Genomic DNA, 19,414 nt, shown 5'->3' on the forward strand with positions numbered 1-19,414 from the left:
TTGCGGCTGAAACCACATTGTCTTCCAGATGATCAGCTATTGCACCAGCAACGCAGGGCAGGAGCCAAGAGCACTGTGCTGGGGGAGCATCCAAGCCCCCCACGTGAGCACGCCCAGCCCAGGCACTTGTCCCTGCTGTCTCAGGTAAAACTTTGGAAACCTCAACCCCTAATTACCGCCTGGCACAGGGCACCCGGTGGTTTCCGGATGGCTTGTATTGACTCGCGCAGTCTTCATAGGACATAGGTCTGAGCTAAATTTAAGCCCCGTCACAGACAATTTAACAGTTTTCTGTGGGGGGGTAATTGAATGGTAAACCATAATTACCGATACAACTGATACCTTAATTCCCAAAACAATCTGTGGAGGTGTGTGGAATTCAAATCAGTCCAATTAGAATTCTATCTTCTCATAATAAAATACAGCATAATTGCTAATTGCCCCCTGGCTCACAATATTTTAAGGCAGAAAGTTGGTTTTGTTTTTTAATATGGCTTTTGTTTTTAATTTTGGGCTGTTGCACATGAGTGGGAAAGGATCCAGGTCTCTGTACTTGGGACAAGACGCCCAGGAGAGGCCAGCTATGCACAGGGCTCCACCAATGTCGGAGGTCTGGCTCTTGGAAAGGCCAGGATGAGCTCTGTTGATAGAAGCCACCCGAGCTGGAAATGACCTTTGGGTTGACAATGCATTCTGATGAGCACTGCAGTCAGAAGTTCCAAGTGAGACTGTAGGATTTAGGGCAAGTTTCTTAACCTGACTCAGTTTCCTGATCTGTACAATGGGTGTAATAATTGATCTTCGTCTGTGGGTTGCTGGGAAGATTGACACAGTGCCCAACATATGGTAAACACTCTAGAAATGGTAGCTGCTGTTATTAGTATAAATTCACTCACTCATTGACCCAGCAAATACATACTGAGTACTGTATGTGCCAGGCACAATTTTAGGTGCTAAGGACATAACGGCAAACAAAACAGATGAAGCCCCTGCCGTTTGTGCAACTTCTAGTGGGGAAACATGATAATAGACAAATGAATACATTAAAGAATCTGGCCTCTGTGAGAGGTCATGTGATGTGGTCAAGGAGGATGTCTCTGAGGAGGTAGCACGTAGGAGCCTGAATTTACCAAGAAGGAAACTGAGTCTCAAAAGTTCAACTTTGGAGGACCGGGCATGGTGATTCATGCCTGTAATCCCAGCGCACTGGGAGACCAAGGCAGACAGATTGCTTGAGCCCAGGAGTTCAAGACCAGGGTGGGCAACATAGCTAGACCCTGTCTCTGCAAAAAATTTAAAAATTAGCCAGGCGTGGTGGTGCATGCCTGTAGTCCCAGCTACTCAGGAAGCTGAGGTGAGAGGGTCACTTGAGCCCAGGAGTTGGAGGCTACAGTGAGCTATGATCATGCCACTGCACTCCAGCCTGGATGACACAGTGAGGCCCTGTCTCTAACAAAAAAAAGTTCAACTTTGGGCAGCAGGTGCACACCGCAGATGTTTGGGAGAGAGGGGCAGGAGGATAATCTTCAGGAGAGGGAAGGAACAATCTTAGTGGAAAGGCACTAGGTGGTCAGGCAGCAGCTGCCATGGAGAAGTCATGGGTTGCTGAACTGTTGGAATCCCAGCTCTCTAGCTTTAGTCTGAAAGGCTCCTCATGATGACCTGAAGGTCGCTGTGGAGGAGAAAGTGCCCAGGCAGTGGAGCTGGAGAGACCCAGCTTCAGATCCTGGCCCTGGGTGACTTGCTGTGTGACCTCAGACACCTGCTACATCTCTCCCAGGCTGCATCTTCTCTCCTGTAAACTGGGAACAAGAAGACATAGGTCACCGGGTCATTGGCAAGGTTGTGTGGGACCATACTTGTCAAGAACATGGCACACATTGGCACTCAGCAAGTGCCAAGTCTCCTGAAACTGAGGCTGAAAGAAAGGAAGTGACTTGTCCAAGATCACACAGTGAGTTGTGGCAGAGAATAGGCAAGCTTGGGTCCAGTGTTCTCACTCCTGATAGCCAAGAACACAGCTTCTCCCGCGGCCAGCTAGAGGGTCTTTGCAGGGCAATTGCTGCCTATGCAGCAGGCCAGAAAGGATTTCAGAGGAGGAAGGATTAGGATCAAGCAAAGAGACACCCCTATTTGGCATGCACCTGAGTTAGTGCAAAACAAGCCATTCAGATTTCAACTTCGGGCATTCATTTACTTTCAACAGCTAAGCATGTTGGAGATACCTCCTAGGAGCTACAGAGCTGACTTGCGGGGTAGAGGGAGGCTGGAGGTATGGGAGGGGGGCTGTATGGAAAGGAGACATATTTCCCCAGCACAACCCCGTCTGGCATTCCCAGACAGCCCCGCCTCTCCCCATTTGACAAATCCCACTTCCCGCCTGGGATCCAAGGGGTCTCCAAGATTAAAAATCTGGTCACCCACTGGTTACAGCGCAAATGGCTCCTATTACCAGAGGGCTTTAGGGGCCTGGGAACCCAGCAAGGGGTGGGCAGGCGCCTGCTGACACAGTCTTACCCAGGGGCAGGCCCATTCACTGCCCACACAGAGGTGGGAGGTGGGGGCCCTACCTGGGGTCCCTGCACCTCGACAGTAATTACTGCTTTCTGGCGGGCCACTGCCCAGACCACCTTGTTGATGGGAACTTGGTTCCAGGCTGAACAGGGCTTGGCCCTACTGCTCAAGGGCCCCCCCTTCCCACGACTGAGGCATGGGGGAGGGGTGTTGGGGGGGAGGGTTCAGACTCCCAGCAGCCTAAGGAAGAAGCAGCGAGATTCAGGGACAGTGGACCTAGAAACTGGGACTGATAGTCTGGGCAGGCTCTTAGGGTTTAAATCACACTTTTAGCCAAGGGACCCCCCGGTGCACCCTCAGAAGTCTTCTGGATATAACTTCAGACACCTGGGTCCCCTAATGCATAACTACCGTGACAGCAGGTATAACTGGTATGTCAAACAAGCATAACTCCTAGGATCATCAATACACAACTTTATTTTTGTCTCCTACCTTCCTTTAGACTTTCTTTAGTGCAAGTAATCTCCCCTGTTTCTGAATTGGAACTCCCGCAGGCCCGTAACTTTTCTGCCCAATCCTAGGTAGAATAGAGTCCTGAAGTTACTTTAAGTCACAAGAAACATCTCAGTTCTGATGCTAGAATATCCAGTCCAAGATAGTGACCAAAACTGAACCTGATTTAGTGACAAGCTTTCCCCCTCCCGGGTGGGCAGCCTGCAGTGAGAGAGGAGGCCAGTGGCCTTTTCCTCAGTTTCTCAGCAGTGCTGTACCCAGCCTGGTCTTCAGCTCTCTGGGGTGGAGCCTGGAGAGAAGGAGGGGGAGGCCAGGGCAGTCCTACCCTGGGAAACAGGCTTTGGGCCTCTGGCTGGCCTTGGCCTATGTCTAACACCAGTTCTTTAGGCCTTGGTTAGGAGAAAGTCAATAAATTTCTGGGTTTTGTGCAATATTCCTGTAGCAAGAATGGTCCCCTAGAGTAACAATGACTAAAACAAGATAATATCTACATTCATACTCTGACACAATTCTCACTTATTCTGCAAACTCTGATTAAAGGTCCATATGTGATTAACGCTGGGATAGCCCTGGAGATGCAGAAAACAGCCTCGTTGGGATGTTTGATGCCCTTGGCTTCGTCACCCATCTCACAATGACCAGAAACTCAATGACACCCAGGTGAGGAGAAACTCATTTTTATCCCTGTTTAGTCAATAACCAGGAAGCACGGGGCTTACAATCTAGAGAACACTTCTAAAGACTACATCTTCAGCAGTACCCACTTTACTGACGGGGAAATGAGCCTCAGAGAGATTAACTAATGTGCCTAATGATATTTGGTAACTGACAAGGTTTAGACTCTAACCAAGGTCTTCTGGTCCTAACTTCAGAGTCCTGTGCCCTTAAGACCACAATCTGACTCTCTTTTGTTGTCTGTGTGAGAGAAGAGTGAGGCAGGGATCTGAGTACATGAGAACGAACCAGGGAGGAAGGGCAGGCAGGCTAAACTCTCCCCGGGATCAGCAGAAAGCGGCCAGGACTCAGACACTCACTGTGGCCATGGAAGCTGCAAGGCAGATTTAAACTCCAGACATTTGAGACACCATGTAAGCCCTCCAGTACTGTAATATTTTTGGCGAGAGGAAGATGCAAGGAACACTTAAGATTTGGAATTGTTAACAGCAGTGAAAACACTACTTGAAAGCTGAAGGGAATAGCATGATGCCTGCTTGCAGCTCCCAGCTCACATTCATCCCCTCAGCCACCCAACATAAAGAGTTTATTTTCCCAAGAGTTCAGACAGGAGTCCCAGAACAGATCCTCATTGGCTCAGGCGGGTCACATGTCCCTCCCTAAACCAATCACTATAGCTAGAGGATTTGGAGCCCTGATTGGTCAGGCCTGGGTCACGTGGTTGATTTGGAGTTCGCAAGGTGGAGTTAGCTCCCCGGCCCTACTTACAATGTGGGTAGGGAAGAGCTCTTAGCAGAAGGGGGAAGGGGGAACGGGAAATGGGAAATTAGATAAGAAAGAGGGCTTTGTACCACAGAAGGATTTCTACTTTATAGATTGGCAGTAGGAGCCCACAAATGCTTTCACATGGGAAAAGACATTTTCAATGTTGGGGGTCATGAAGGTGAATAAGGCAGCCAAGAAATTGTTGCTACCTAATCATTAGGTGTCAGTTAAACATGCATAGTATCGGCTGGGCGTGGTGCTGTAATCCCAGCACTTTTGGAGGCCGAGGCAAGTGGACTGTCTGAGCTCAGGAGTTCGAGACCAGTCTGGGCAACATGGCAAAAGCCGGTCTCTACAAAAAATGCAAAAATTAGTTGGGTGTGGTGGCACGCCTGTGGTCCCAGCTACTCGGGAGGCTGAGGTGGCAGGATTGCTTGAGCCCCGAGTTGAGGCTACAGTGAGCTGAGATTGCACCACGGCACTCCAGTATGAGTGAAAGAATGAGGACCGGGCGCGGTGGCTCACGCCTGTAATCCCAGCACTTTGGGAGGCCGAGGCGGGCGGATCACGAGTTCGGGAGATCGAGACCATACTGGCTAACGCGGTGAAACCCCGACTCTACTAAATATACAAAAAATTAGCCGGGCGTGGTGGCGGGTGCCTGTAGTCCCAGCTACTCGGGAGGCTGAGGCAGGAGAATGGAGTGAATCAGGGAGGCAGAGCTTGCAGTGAGCCAAGATCACGCCCCACTGGACTCCAGCCTGGGCGACAGAGCGAGACTCCGTCTCAAAAAAAAAAAAAAAAAAGAATGAGACCCCATCTCTAAAAAAAAATAAAAAATAAAATAAACATGCATAGTATCTATTAATGTAAGTTACTCGGCAATATGGACAATGAGTAAGAGGGTAAAATCTGGTTCTGTCACTTACCAGACTTTGAAGGAGTTACTTAATTTCTCTTTGCCTCAGTTTCCTCATCTGCAAAATGAGGACAGTAACAATAACTGCTCCTAGGTTTGTTGTGCAGATTAAACAAATGTATACACCGTAAGGCACTTCAAGAAGGGGTAGTCAGAGTGTTTGCTTCAGTTCCCAGGAGCTGGGAGACCTCACATCCTGGCGGAGCCTCTGGTTCTGGCTGCACAGACCTGACTAGCCTGGCCTGGCCGCAGTAGCTGGCCCTGAGTAGTGACCCGCTCGGCCGCTGCCCTCGGAAGCCTCACTTGGCTGACAAACAGGAAGGTGGCAGGGCTGCCTGTGTGCCCTTGCCGCCCCCACAGCCCTGTGTCTGGCCCCAACCCTCATCTCTACTCGCGGCTGCGGTGAACTTGGATGGTGCTACTCTCACCACAAACCACAGTCCGTCACAAATTGCCGTGTGGTGAGTAGCGAGCACATTTATAATTGATGAAATCAGGGGGTGAGAGCTCATCGCTGAGATGCTCAGTAAACAAAGCCCTGTTCCTTGGGTGGGGGAGGGGGTGCTTGAGAGTAAACAAGGGGACAGGAATGTGGGGGGGCTTAACTCTCCTGGAGAGTACATGAAAGGTCTCACCCACCAGCTTTTGTTTTTATTATTAAATTTATTTTAAAGAGTTTCAATCCTATAGAAAAGTTGCACGAATATATAGACTCACATAGATTCCTTTTTTTTTAGAGACTGGGCCTCAGTCTGTCTCCCTGGCTGGAGTGCAGTGCTGCAATCATAGCTCACTGCAGCCTCAAACTCCTGAGGTCCTCTGATCATCCCACTTCAGCCTCCCAAGAAGCTGGAACTACAGGCGTGTACCACCATGCCCACGTAATTTTTACTTTTTTTTTTTTTTTTGTAGAGATGGGGTCTCACTATGTTGCCCAGGCTGGTCTCAAACTCCTGGCCTCAAGTGATCCTCCTATCTCAGCTTCCCAAAATGTTGGGATTTACAGGTGTGAGTCACTGCACCTGGCCTAATAATTATAATCTTCAGTCTTTTCTTACTAGTCTGTTCTTAGTCTCATTCTGTTTAACCATTTGTGAGTAAGCTGCAGAGATCATGAACTTCCCTGCTAAATACCTCAAGGACATTTTCTTACATACCTATAAGAATGACTAACGGCCGGGAGCGGTGGCTCATGCCTGTAATCCCAGCACTTTGGGAGGCTGAGGCGGGCAGATCACGAGGTCAAGAGATCGAGACCATCCTGGCCAACATGTTGAAACCCTGTCTCTACTAAAAGTACAAAAATAAGCTGGGTGTGGTGGCGCCCGCCTGTAGTCCCAGCTACTCAGGAGGCCGAAGCAGGGGAATCGCTTGAACCCGGGTGGCAGAGGTTGCAGTGAGCCGAGATCACACCATTGCACTCCAGCCTGGTGACAGGGCAAGACTCCGTCAAAAAAAAAAAAAAAAAAAAGAATGACTAATATCAGAAAATGTAATAACACAATACTAATATAAAATCCATGTTCAAATCTCACCAATTATCCAATACAATCCTTTTTAGCAACTCTTTTTTCCCAATCAAGCCTGATTAGCCTTTCAATAGTCAAGGTCCCAGGTAATTGTCATCCTTGGTCCCCCACCCCACTGGGGGCTAGAATCCCACAGTCAGGTAGGAGTGATGAAGCTGTGGTCAGATCAGAAAACAAGGCCAAGCTTAGGATAACAGCTGGAGCCAGATGTAGAATCTGGCTAAGTAAGCTCTGGGAGCCCTGGAAGCTGTTTCCAGAAGGTCCCCAGGGATGGGAGCCCAGGTGAGCAGGGAGAGTGGCATGGAAGCTCTTACTGGGAGCCCAAGGGAGACAGGAGGCTCTCACACTTCTGTCACAGCAGCCAAACCCTGGGCATGGACAGGTGGGGACAGGAGAGATGTTAGTAAGATAGGGAGGAGATCATCAACATTTCAGGCACAGAAGCTGGCAGAAGAGAGACACCTTTGTCATCTGTATTATGCTAATTGGTTAGTCTGTATATTTATTTAACAAATGTCTATTGCACCCTTACTGTATGCCAAAAACTATTTTAAGTGCTGGGGATACAGACCCAGTTCCAGCCTTAAGGTGTTTATGTTCTATTGGGAGATGGGATAGTTTGCACTGTTGTTGTGAAAACGGTCACCCCCCATCCCCTCCCACTCCCCTTCACAACAGGTGTAAGAGAGTAAACTTGCCCAATCCACTGCTATTACACTTGGCCATGAGACTTCTTTGGCCACTAGAATGTTAGCGGTGTGTCATGATCACCCTTAACCGTGCTGTGAGGTTTGGCTTGGCTTTTAAGTTCCTGCCATTCTCCAAGAGAAGCATGTGCCCCAGGGAGCTGCTGGTCCAAGGAGAATGGAGAGAGACATGGAGTCCACCCAAACCCAAGCCACAGCCTGGAGCTGCCCTGCTCGGGCTGACACACAGACTCACAAATAAGAAAGATCAGCACTTGTTTGGAGCCTCTGAGTATCGGGGTGGTTTGTTACACAGCATCATTTCAGCAGTAGCTGACTAAGATGGGTGGAGACAGAATATAAACAAGCCAACTAAGACATGTGTGATGTCTTAGTGATAAGAACAGGAAGACAAAGAAAGCAGGAGAAGAGGAAAAGAGTGGTCAGTGCTGTTATAGATAGGGCAGCCAGGGGAAGCCCCCTGATAAGGGAGCAGAGATCTGAAGGAAGTGGGGGAAGGAGTTATCCAGGGCAGGAATTTCTCAAGGAGGAAACAGCAAGCGCGAGGCTCCCCAGGCAGGCACAAGCTGAGCCCAGGAGCAAGCCTGTATGGCTGGAGCAGAAGGAGCCAGCAGGGATAGGGTGGAGTGATAGGAGATGGTTCAGAGAGGAGGCTGGGGCCAGATCCAGTGGAAAGGACTTGGACATTTATTGGACTTGGACATCATCTCGTATAACTTGTTCCTAGCTGTCTGATGAAAGAGCGGACATGCAGAAAGGGCGCTGGCTGAGCTCCCTGGTTTGGGATTAGTACTGGCAGTGCCAATGTCGGCCACATTCAAGCCAGTGTTCCAGGGGCCTTCTCTCAGTCTCATGCTCCTGCTTTTCCTTGAGATTCTCCCCTCTCTTGTCCCCTCCCTATCTTGGCTCTCTACCCACCACCCCAACACCTCCAGCTCCCCCTCTGCTCCCCCTTTTGCTCCCCTGGACCTTCCTGGCTCTCGGCCTTCAACCCTCAGCCCTCAGCCCCTTTGGCTCTCAAGGTGGGGACCACTCCCACCTCTCCAGCCCTGTCTTGGAGCCCTGGGCATTCTGTCACTAGCTCTCTGCTTGGTCCTGTCCCTCAGGTGGCCTGTGGTCCTTTCACACTGGACATGCCTCAAACGGAGCCCATCGCCAGGGGAAGGGCTCTCAGGGACTATCTGAAACCTCGGGAGCTTCGTAGACCCCTCTACAAAGGGGAGCCAGTGGCCCAGCCAGTGGCTTTATTTTCCTAAGATACTGATTTCAACATGTCACTCCCCAGCCTTCTGTCTTGGATGGCAGCTCTTCTCTATGGGATGAAGGAACCCTCCTCGGCCCAGCACTGAAGGTCTTCTACCGTCTGGTCTCAGCTCACCTTTGCATCGGCTCCCACCGCCAGCCAAGCTGGATGCCCTCCCACCCCATGCCTCAAGCACACCCTGCTTCTAGGTCCTTACTCACAGGGCCCTTTGCTCAGTGGGAGTTTGCTGAGGGCCCACTGTGTGTGGGCGCTTTCCAGGGTGCTAGGCACAGAGGAGCAGCTGGCAGACTTACATTCGTAGAGCACACTCGGGTGCCTCCGCTGCGCCTCCCTGCACCTCCCCTTCCTTCCCTTCCCTCAAGGCTGGTCACCTATGGCCTCCACGACCAATGTCTCCCTGCTCCTTGGTCATTGGGAAGGTAAGCATACCTTGCTTTGTGTCTGATTGTTCTTTTAAATGAAGATTTCCATTTTTAACTATAGAAGTGACACATCCTCATTGTGAAAAATATGGAGAATGTGGAAAAGAAAGAAGCAAAAGAAGTTATATAACCTGGCTAAGAACATGGAGAAGCTTCTCTTAAAAAGAGGTGTCCTCAGCTGCTCGCCTTCCACACGCCTTCCTCGCAGAGGAGGCAGCCTTGATTCCTGGGTGGGAAATGCCAAAAATGACGGAATCAAAGCCTTTTCTGGAAGCGGGCAGAGATTTCTAGGGGTGGGGAAGAGAGAATATAGAACTTAAGAGAACTGAGCTCTTGATGGAAAGTAGGGGTGGGGAACACAGAGGGGAGGCCCAGAGACTGAGAGGTCTAGGAGAACGGGTTAAAACCAAGGCCAGAGCCCTGGAAAAGGAGCCCAGAGGCCCCGGCTCTTTCCCTACTTACTTACTGTATCTGTGTGACCTTAAGCGAGTCCCTTGGTCTCTCTGAGATGCAGTATTTTCCCGAGTGAACGGGCATTGCCACACTTCACCTCCTCAGGGCGTTGTGGGGACCTTCAAAGCCGTAAAGCCCTTTGTAAATGGTAACGCCTAACACAAATAGGAGAGCACGCTGCCCTCTCTGGGTAGGCCCCTCATCTGGGTCCTGGTTCCAGTCTGGTACTGAGCCTCTGGAGGACAAGGGTCACATTTATTCCAATTTCTCTTCTGCATGCCCCAGTGCCCACTGAGCACAGTGGGAATACAAACACATTTATTATGCACTCTGCATATGACTAGAAGGAACTTTGGAGCTCAGATCCACCCTTTACACAGATGGGGAAAATCAAGGCTCACACCACAAGGTGAGCTTGGTGGTATCTTTACAACTCCAGGTAGTGACAAAACCAGGATGCAGATTCTGAGGAATGAACGAGTGAGAGAATGAAGGGAAATGGGGCAACAGTCAGCATGAGCAAGGGCTGACCTATGGTGGGTCTTAGCCTTGACTGTGCTCAGTGGCCCCGCAGCACCATCGTCTCTCCAAGGAGCACGGAAGCGGCCCCCCGTGTGGGGTATGGGCACAGACCCCAGGGCCCAGGCAGGCGGGGGATGTGCCGGTGGTCCTTGCCACGGGCCACCAGCTTTGCCACCCTGCTCCAGGGCCCTGGCCTCTCCCCAGGGTGCAGGACGCCACTCCCAGGCACTCTGGCTCCGTTTCTTACCAGGCTGCTCTGGGATGGCAGCATCCCAGCATCGCTATAAATAGCATCTCTCCTGGGCCCCAGACGGCCAGTTGGCAAACACTATAATTTGCTGAAAAGTTTGGAATGTGTCTAAAAATGAAGAAGGCAAATGAGACCAGCCATGAGGGGGAGCAACCGGCGTATCCATTTCAGAGAGGGGCTGAGCCTCACTCCTGCTTCTTGCCAACTTCTTTACGAGGGCACTGCAGGCAAAGCTTCAGGGAGAGGGGACAAATGTGAGTCTAGGAAGGAACTATTGTCATTTCCAGCATCAGCTGTGGCGGCTACCTCTTGTATTGGCCTCACCCCTGACCTTCCTGTCCTAACCAAAGAACGAGAGGAACTGCCACTGCTTAACCCTTTGTTGGGCTGTGCTAATGAAATTGAAGGGGACATGGTGAGCATGCGAGGACTGAGAGCCAGAAAGAAACCCCCAAAATAATTTCATTCAATAGTTTCATCCAAACTCTCCCAGTTTGCAAATGAGGAAGTGACTTGACAAAGGCCGGGCACCAAGTTGAAGCAGAACCAGATTTTGGCCAAGGTCCCTGGGCTCCCAGCTGGGTGCTGGGCATTGGATCCCAGGCCTGCTGTGAGGGCTGGCTCTCTTAGGGAAAGGGGAAGGGTCCCATGGCTCTCCCATCATGCTGAAGGTTGACACCTGACAAGTCACTGCAGCTTTCCCTTGTTCTGCTCTGATTCTCATTCTACTCTAAGGAGGCACAGCCACCATTATCCTGATTTTATGGCTGAACAGGCCGAGCTTCAGGGTAGAAACTCATCCTCACCCACAAAGCCATGGGAAGGCTTGAGTAGAATTTACCACTCTGTCCCCAGACACTCTGGGCTGTTCCCACCTTCAGGTAGAACTCACTGCCTCAAAAGCCACCTTTTACTGTTCTTTGTCTTATCTTCTGGGATTGTGATTTTCCCTGTAGGAAAAATCATGGACAATGGCAGTAGACAATGGCAGTAGACTGGTGTGGTGGCTCACACCTGTAATCTCAGCACTCTGGGAGGCCAGGCAGGTTGAGACCAGCCTGGCCAACATGGTGAAACCCTGTCTCTACTCAAAATATAAAAATTAGCTGGGCGTGGTGGTGGGAGCCTGTAGTCCCAGCTATCAGGGATGCTGAGGCAGGAGAATCGCTTGAACCCGGGAGGTGGAGGTTGCAGTGAGCCGAGATTGTGCCACTGCACTCCAGCCTGGGCAACAGAGTGAAACTCCATCTCAAAAAAAAATTCTGAGGTAGAGCCCCAGATCCAGCAGTCTCACTGTATGATCTTGGGCAAGTCACTTCCCTTCACTAAGGCTGAATTTATCCTTATGTAAAACTATAATAAAAATAAAAGCTTCCTTTGGGAGGCCAAAGCGGGCAGATCATGAGGTCAGGAGTTTGAGACCACCCTGGCCAACATGGTGAAACCCAGTCTCTACTAAAAATATAAAAACTAGCTGGCCATGGTGACAGGCACCTGTAATCCCAGCTACTCAGAAGGCTGAGGCAGGAGAATTGTTTGAATCCGGGAGATGGAGGTTGCAGTGAGCCGAGGTCGCACCATTGCACTCCAGCCTGGGCAACAGAGCGAGACTATGTCTCAAAAATAAATAAATAAATAAAAATAAATAATAAAATAAATGAATAACTAATTAAAGCTTCCATTCACAAAGCACATGGTCACGGGCTTTATGTGCATTTGTTCTCTTTGTCTTCATAACAATCAGACGGGCAAGATATATTCCTATCCTATTTTACAGATGAAGAAATTGAGGCAGGGGGTTAAGTGACTTGTCCGAGATCACATCAGATTTTTACAAGTTGGAAACTCACTGCACCAGATGCTCTGAGGTCCTTTACAGCCTTAATAATTCTGCCTTTTGTGGTTCCAAACACAATAGAAACTAGCAATGGCTCGCTTGGTAGTTCTCAGCTCTTGCCAGCTGAGAGGCTTCATTTGGGGGCAGAAGACAGGGAGTAGGGAGAGTTCACATCTGTGAAAAGTCTGTACAGAGGAGGAGCCAGGATGCCCGGTCTTGGCCTGTCAGCCAAGGCCATCTCTCTCTCTCTGCAGAAGGCACCTGCCGCCCTGTGGGGCCGCTTAGTGAGAACTGTGGCTGAAAAGCGACATCGTGTGTCCAGTTGTAGAACTGCACTGTTAGAGAACTCCAGGACAATGAGGAGTGGAGGGAAATATTCTGTTGTTGTGGACTTGAAGGCGCTTTTAAATTTAAATTATTTGTAAAGTTTTAAAAACACACAGGTGCCAGAGCCTCAGACCTAGAGAACCAGCATCTCAAGCAGTAGGACAGAGACCTGTTTTTTTAAGACTTGGGCGATTCTGTGGCAGCCTAGCTGAGAACCACAAGTATAGACAGCTTTTAAGGGGGTGCTGGTATGCTGGTCAGAACTTCTCAGCTGCAACACCTCCACCTGGTGTTGCACTTCTGTCTGGGATACCAGAATGTTCTAGGCAGCTGACAGAAACAAATCCATTAGACATTATTTATAAAGGAAAATCTAGCTGCATTGTACATTTGATTTGTGCTTTGTTAAGAAATAAAATGGCCGGGTGCAGTGGCTCACGCCTGCAATCCTAACACTCTGGGAAATGAAGGCAGAAGAATTGCTTAAACCCAGGAGTTTGAGACCAGCCTGAACAACATTGGGAGACCCTGTCTCCACAAAAAAAATAAAATAAAATAAAATAAATAGCCGGGCACGGTGGCGTGCCAGCTACTGGGGAGGCTGAGGTGGGAGGATTGCTTGAGCCCAGGAGGTCGAGGCTGCACTCCAGCCTGGGTGACAGAGTGAGACCCTGTTTCTTAAAAAAAGAAAGAAAAGAAAAATATATAAAATGGCAGCTGGTAAAAAAAAATGAGTGTAGAAATAGATTCAGTTATTTTAGAGAAATGTCAGTGAAATTCAGTCCATGTATAGAGGATACAGAAGTCTCTCTTTTTTTTTTTTTTCTTTAATGAAGTGGCTCTCAACTGGGAGCAATGTCTGGAGACATTTTATGGTTGTCAAAACTGGAGGGTGCTACTGGCTTCTAGAGGGCAGGGGCAAGGGATGCGGCGGAGCATCCTGCAATCTACAGGACAGCCCCCCACAACAAAGAATTACCCGGCCCCAAATGTCCATAGTGCTGAGGCCCCAAGGCCCTGCTTCCATGAGCACAAAGGACTCCCATTTTTCAGGTCCCCTGAGGGTGGGGGCTCTGCCCTCTTCATCCTCTCTCCCGGGACCTAGCAAGAGGCAGGTGCTCAGTACATACTGCATGACAGAAGTTCAGTGAGGGGCATTTTGAGAAAAATTATCTAATGTGGACACATTTGCAAACCTCCCTAATATGCACAGTCCTGGGTGCATTTCTACATGGCATAGACTGTCTGAAGCTAAAAAATCTCATTTGTCAGCTGGACACTACCCAAGTACACCAAACACAACCTGGGAGTCAGGGGAGATAGGGGTGGTAAGGAGGATTCAGACCCCGTAGAAACGGGTTAAACCTCAGCTCCTTCAAGCTGTGTGTCCTTGGGCAAGTTGCATAACTTCTCTGGGCCTTAGTTTCTTCCTCTGTAAAATGAGGCTAACACACCTTCTCACAGGCTGTTGTGAAGGTTAAATGGCATTGTGCACAAAAAATGATGAGCATGGCCCTGTATGTGCTGATTAAATGTTAGCTATGTGGGCCAGGTGCGGTGGCTCACACCTGTAATCCCAGCACTTTGGGAAGCTGAGGCAGGTGGCTCACAAGGTCAGGAGTTCAAGGCCAGCCTGGCCAACATAGTGAAACCCCCATCTCTACTAAAAATACAATTAGCCGGGCGTGGTGGCAGGTGCCTGTAATCCCAGCTACTCAGGAGGCTGAGGCAGGAGAATCGCTTGAACCCAGGAGGCAGAGGCTGCAGTGAACCAAGATCGCGCCACTGCACTCCAGCCTGGGCGACAGAGCAAAACCCCGTCTCAAAAAAAAACATGTTAGCTGTGATTGGCACCCTCATGACTGAGGTCTGGATTGGTTGGGTGTGGCTGCTGTGCTGCCAGAGACAAGCTATCACTCACATTGTATCTGAACAAGAGTAATGATGGTGCATAATGAATACATTGGGAAGAGGCAGAAGGCCTTGGACTCACTAACTCAAAACCTCCGTGGGAGGGGCCTGGGAATATGCATCTGTAATAAACTCCTGGGCTTTTATTTTTTTGAGATGGCGTTTCTCTCTTGTTGCCCAGGCTGGAGTGCGATGGCGCAATCTCAGCTCACTGCAACCTCCACCTTTGGGGTTCAAGCAATTCTCCTGCCTCAGCCTCCCAAGTAGCTGGGATTACAGGCACCTGCCACCATGCCCGGCTAATTGTTTGTATTTTTAGTAGAGACAGGGTTTCACCATGTTGGCCAGGCTGGTCTCAAACTCCTGACCTCAGGTGATCCACCCACCTCAGCCTCCCAAAATGCTAGGATTACAGGCCCAGGTGATTCTTACAGTTGGGCAAATTTGGAAAATCTGGCTTTAGTACAAAGACTTTGGAGTTAAGCTGCCAGGCTCTGCTACTTACTAACTGGGTGATCTTAGGCAAGCTATTTAACCTCTCTGTGCCTTGATTTCCCCACCTGTTAAGCCCTTGCCCAGCACTACTGCTGGCATCCAGTAGACTCAAGAAATGGCAGCTCCTCCCGCCTCTTTCTCAAGTTTAATGGTGTATGATCTTCACCTTCATCCTCCATACAAGGCCTGCCTTCTGCTCCTGTCATTTCTCTCTGACTCATCCTTTCTCTAAGTCCCCACTGGTCCTCGGTGGGTCTATTTGGTGCCCCTTGGCCTCCTCATGGGCTTCTCTAATTCTTGTCCCCACCATCTCACTGAGTCCGTCAAGCAGAAGCAAAAACAGAACGTGTGCTGTGGTTTGTAGTTTTCAAGGCATATTTCACATATTTTACCTCATTGACTCTTCCCGATCATCCTGAAGCATCGCCGTCAGGATCTCTGCAAAATGAGTGAGCTGAGTCTGAAGCTCAGGGTGACTGACTGTCCTGAGCCCCAGAGCAAGTAAACAGGAGCATCTCTGCCTCCCGGCCCTGTGCATTTTCTCCGGTGAACTGAGGCCTCTCAGTTCCTCCCACTGCCCCTAGTCTGATTCGCATCCTGCCCTTCTGCTGCTCAGGAAGCAGCTCTGGCTCCCCAGTGATCAGATCCAAGTGCCTACACCTGGTTTCAAGGCCCATCACAGGCCACAGCTTGGAATCATTCTCCCCCTCCTGGATTTCCTGCATTTCCCAGACTTTCCATCAACCCAGCTGGGCTCCTCTCTGCCTCTCATCCTCCCTGCCTCCCTGCTTGGATGCAAGCTGTCTCCCTGCAGAGCACCCCTTATATAGAGTGGATAGCACAGGGAGGAATGGAGGCATTCCATGCCTGGGGTCCCTCCAAACCCCCATGCCTGGCCTCACTCCCTCAGCCTCTGCCAGGTCTCCTTCTCCAGGAAGCCTCCCTGCCCTTCAGTGAGTATCCAGTGCTCAGCCAGGCGGTCACAGCCTTTTGCTGCTCCTCTCCTGCCCTGCCCCCACCCCTCACACACACACTGGCCTTTGGTCCCTTTCTGCCCAGCAACTCAATCTTTTGGTGTTATTTGTATTTGTATTACCCTATCTGTCGAAAGGGGTGGGGTGGGGGAGAGGGCTGCCACCCCCCATGTGGAGCCCACTGTGAGACCATGAACAGAATGGGGGTGACTGACAGGGCTCCTCTGCCACCTTGGCTTCTGGGGGCAGTGGTAGAAATCACCACTGGCTATTGTGACCTCCAAAGGCACTTGTCACTACACAGTGACACAAAGGTTGGTTTCCGGCTCCTCCCCGTGGCCAGCATATCCCTGGGATCCAAGACAGGTCCGCATCATACTGCCAGGGGATCCTCAGGGTTAGGCACCCAGGAATGGATGGGATGCAGGCAGGGCTGGGACTGGTGGCTGGCTCTATTGTGCTCTGATGCTGTAGGAACAGACCAGATGTCATCCAGGGGCCCGGAATTTGGGGGGCGCCGCTGGGTGTGGCAGCATCAGAAGCCTCAGATCCACATCTCCATCTGCCACAGGTGAGCTCTATACCTCTGAGCCAGTGGCCTGTGGGAGTGAAATAATCAGAGCCACTTTGAGGTCAGAAGGTACAACAGGGGTGAAGGATTGGGGTGGGGGAGGGGTTGGGGGTCCTGGAGGGCTGGTGCTGTGTTTCTGCCTTCACTCCTGACATCCTCTTGCAGTACAGGGTGAATATTTTTACCCACATCTTGCAGGTGAGAAAATAGAGGCCTGAGAGGCTGTGCTGGGAGTTCACACAAGATTCTTAGTCCTGGCACCACAAGAGTCACATGCCAAGTCCCAGGCTGCATCCAAACCAATTGAATCAAACCCTCAGGGGAGCGGGACCCAGGCAACAGTATTTTTATGGTCCCCATGTGATTGTGGTAGGGCAGTCAGTGGGGAGAAGGGAGACTAATGGCTCAGATGGCACTTTGCAAACTTTCAAGTTGTGCAAAGTTCCCTTCGTGTCTTTGTGTAGCTCCTAATCCACCCTGAGCCTCCGTCCTCATCTTTAAAATGGGGATAATACGGTTCCTTGAGTTGATGAGTTGAAGTGCTTTCTTAATTAACATTGCAACTTGACCACCCGGCACTCTTGGTTCCCTTTTCCCTGTGTGGAGGGTTTGTTTCTGTTTTGCCATAGCCCTTACCACGTGTGAACATATGATATATTTTACCTATTCAGGATTTTCATTCATCAGTGCTTGACACTCCCCTACCTCTGCTAGAACACCATATGCATGAAGGCCAAGATCTTCGTCACTGCTTCACTTTTATTCTTTCCTGTATCCCAAGCACCAAGCAGCACAGTGTTTGGCACACAGTAAAGTGCTTAACAAATAGCTGTTGAATGAATGAATGTGCCTGCCACCATCTCATACATGTTACAGGCATCACTGCTGCTGCTGGGCTTGTGGTCTGGTCTGCAGCCTTCTCGCCTGAACCACTCACCTCCCAAGCTGCTTGCAAACTGAATAAAGCTCTCCCAAAGTCAAGCTGATCGCTCCTTTCCCTGAGAAACATGCCTCTGTCCCTGCTTCTTGGGGTCTCCCCAGCCCACCATCTCCCCTTGGACACAGAGTGCCAGAGCACTAGCAGGGAGAAGTGGCAAAGTTTCAAGATTTCATTTGTAATTCTTTTCAGATGAAATGTCAGAAATATTAGAAAGGCAGAGTCATAAATCTGATCCTAATATAGCATAGAGCTTATTAATGAAGAATAAATCACCGAGGGAAACCTCCCCGGGGTGCTTCTCCGGGGCCTGTGGGGAAGATGGCATATTTATGTGCAAGCGTAGCGGGTCTTTTACCTTCTCAGATATATGGCCGAGGCAGATTTGTCAGGGCAGTAGCCTTAACATCAGCCAATTATATTTTTTTCTAGTAAAAATTAATCTATTCTATAGAAATCTCCTAAGCATTTATTGGATTAGGATCACATCCAAATGTAGAAAATTAAACACACACACAGTGCACACCACGGCGGGACTCTGAGAGGCCCTGAAATGGAATGACGACCCCCCCCCCCCCCAACCTCTGCTCCCTGCCAAGATATTCTCCCAACTGAAAAACTCAGAGTGAAGGAGCCAGAGGGAACAGCCTCATTGCACAGGTGGAGAAACAAAGGCCCAGAGAGGGGATAGGCCTTGCCCAGGGTCACCCAGATTGCTAAGGCTGACATGAGACAAGAACCCCAGGTCCGGGCTGGGTGTGGTGGCACACACCTGTAATCCCAGCACTTTGGGAGGCTAAGACGGGAGGATTGCTTGAGCCCAGGAGTTTGAGTCCAGCCTGGGCAGCATTAAAAGACCTCCATGTGTACAAAATATTAAAATAATACAAAAATCATCTGGGCATGGTGGTGCACACCTGTAGTCCCAGCTACTCAGGAAGCTGAGGTGGGAGGATCACTTGAGCCCAGGAGGTTGAGGCTGCTGCAGTGAGTCTCAATCACACCACTGCACTCCAGCCTAGGTGACAGAGACCCTGTCTCAAAAAAATGTTAAAAAGAACCCCAGCTCCTTCTTCCCACTTCAAAAGATGTCCACATCCCAATCCCCTAACTGTCCCAATGTGAATATGTTACCTTATGTGGCAAAGGGAACCTTCCAGGTGTGATTAAATTAAGGATATGAGGATGGAGGGATTTATCCTGGACTATCCAGATGGGTCCAATATACTCAAAAGCGTTCTTATAAAGGACAGAGGGAGGCAGGAGAGGCAGAGGAGGAGATGTGATGGCAGAAGCAGAGGCTACAATGACAGGGGGCCATGAGCCAAGGAGTGCGGCAGGCTCTAGAGGCTGGAAGAGGCAAGGACCAGATTCTCCCTGGAGCCTGCAGAAGCACTGCAGCCTGCGGGCACCCCGCTTTTCAAACTTCTTCCCTCCACAACTGTCATAGTCCGTCTGTGTTCTCTGAAGCCACTTGGTTTATGGCAATTTGTTACAGCAGCACTAGGAAACTCACATAGTGTTAGAAGGAGAAGCATTGCCAGGGAAACTGCACCTGGCAGTGTAGGCTTCCCTCTGTACTCAGTGCTAGGGAGGTACCCTTACCCTGAGGGTCACCCCAGATCACCCCAGAGTCATGCGGCTCCTCCTCTCCAGAGGCCACAAGGCCACCACCCCCTGCCTGCTCTTCCCTCATTCATGACGTTCTCACCCTCACATGCTGGGCTGCAGCGGGGTCTTCCACTGTTTTCTTAGTCCCCCAGACTCCTGCAGCTTTTCTGCAGCCTGACCCCCTTCCAGATGGTTTTCCCTAGTACCTCACCTTTCCC

General features: G+C 50.2%; 1 long non-coding RNA gene across 1 annotated transcript in view; it reads right to left on the minus strand.

The window, feature by feature from the left end:
- Positions 1-472: 472 nt before the first annotated feature.
- Positions 473-19,414, minus strand: part of LOC107969155 (uncharacterized) — a 28,273-nt gene continuing 9,331 nt past the window's right edge. The window contains exon 3 of the long non-coding RNA XR_001710799.4: positions 473-1,802. This is a non-coding gene — a long non-coding RNA (uncharacterized LOC107969155). The remainder of the gene's footprint in view (positions 1,803-19,414) is intronic.

This window comes from Pan troglodytes, chromosome 19 (genome assembly GCF_028858775.2).
Source record: "Pan troglodytes isolate AG18354 chromosome 19, NHGRI_mPanTro3-v2.0_pri, whole genome shotgun sequence".
NCBI classification, from domain to species: Eukaryota; Metazoa; Chordata; class Mammalia; order Primates; family Hominidae; genus Pan; species Pan troglodytes.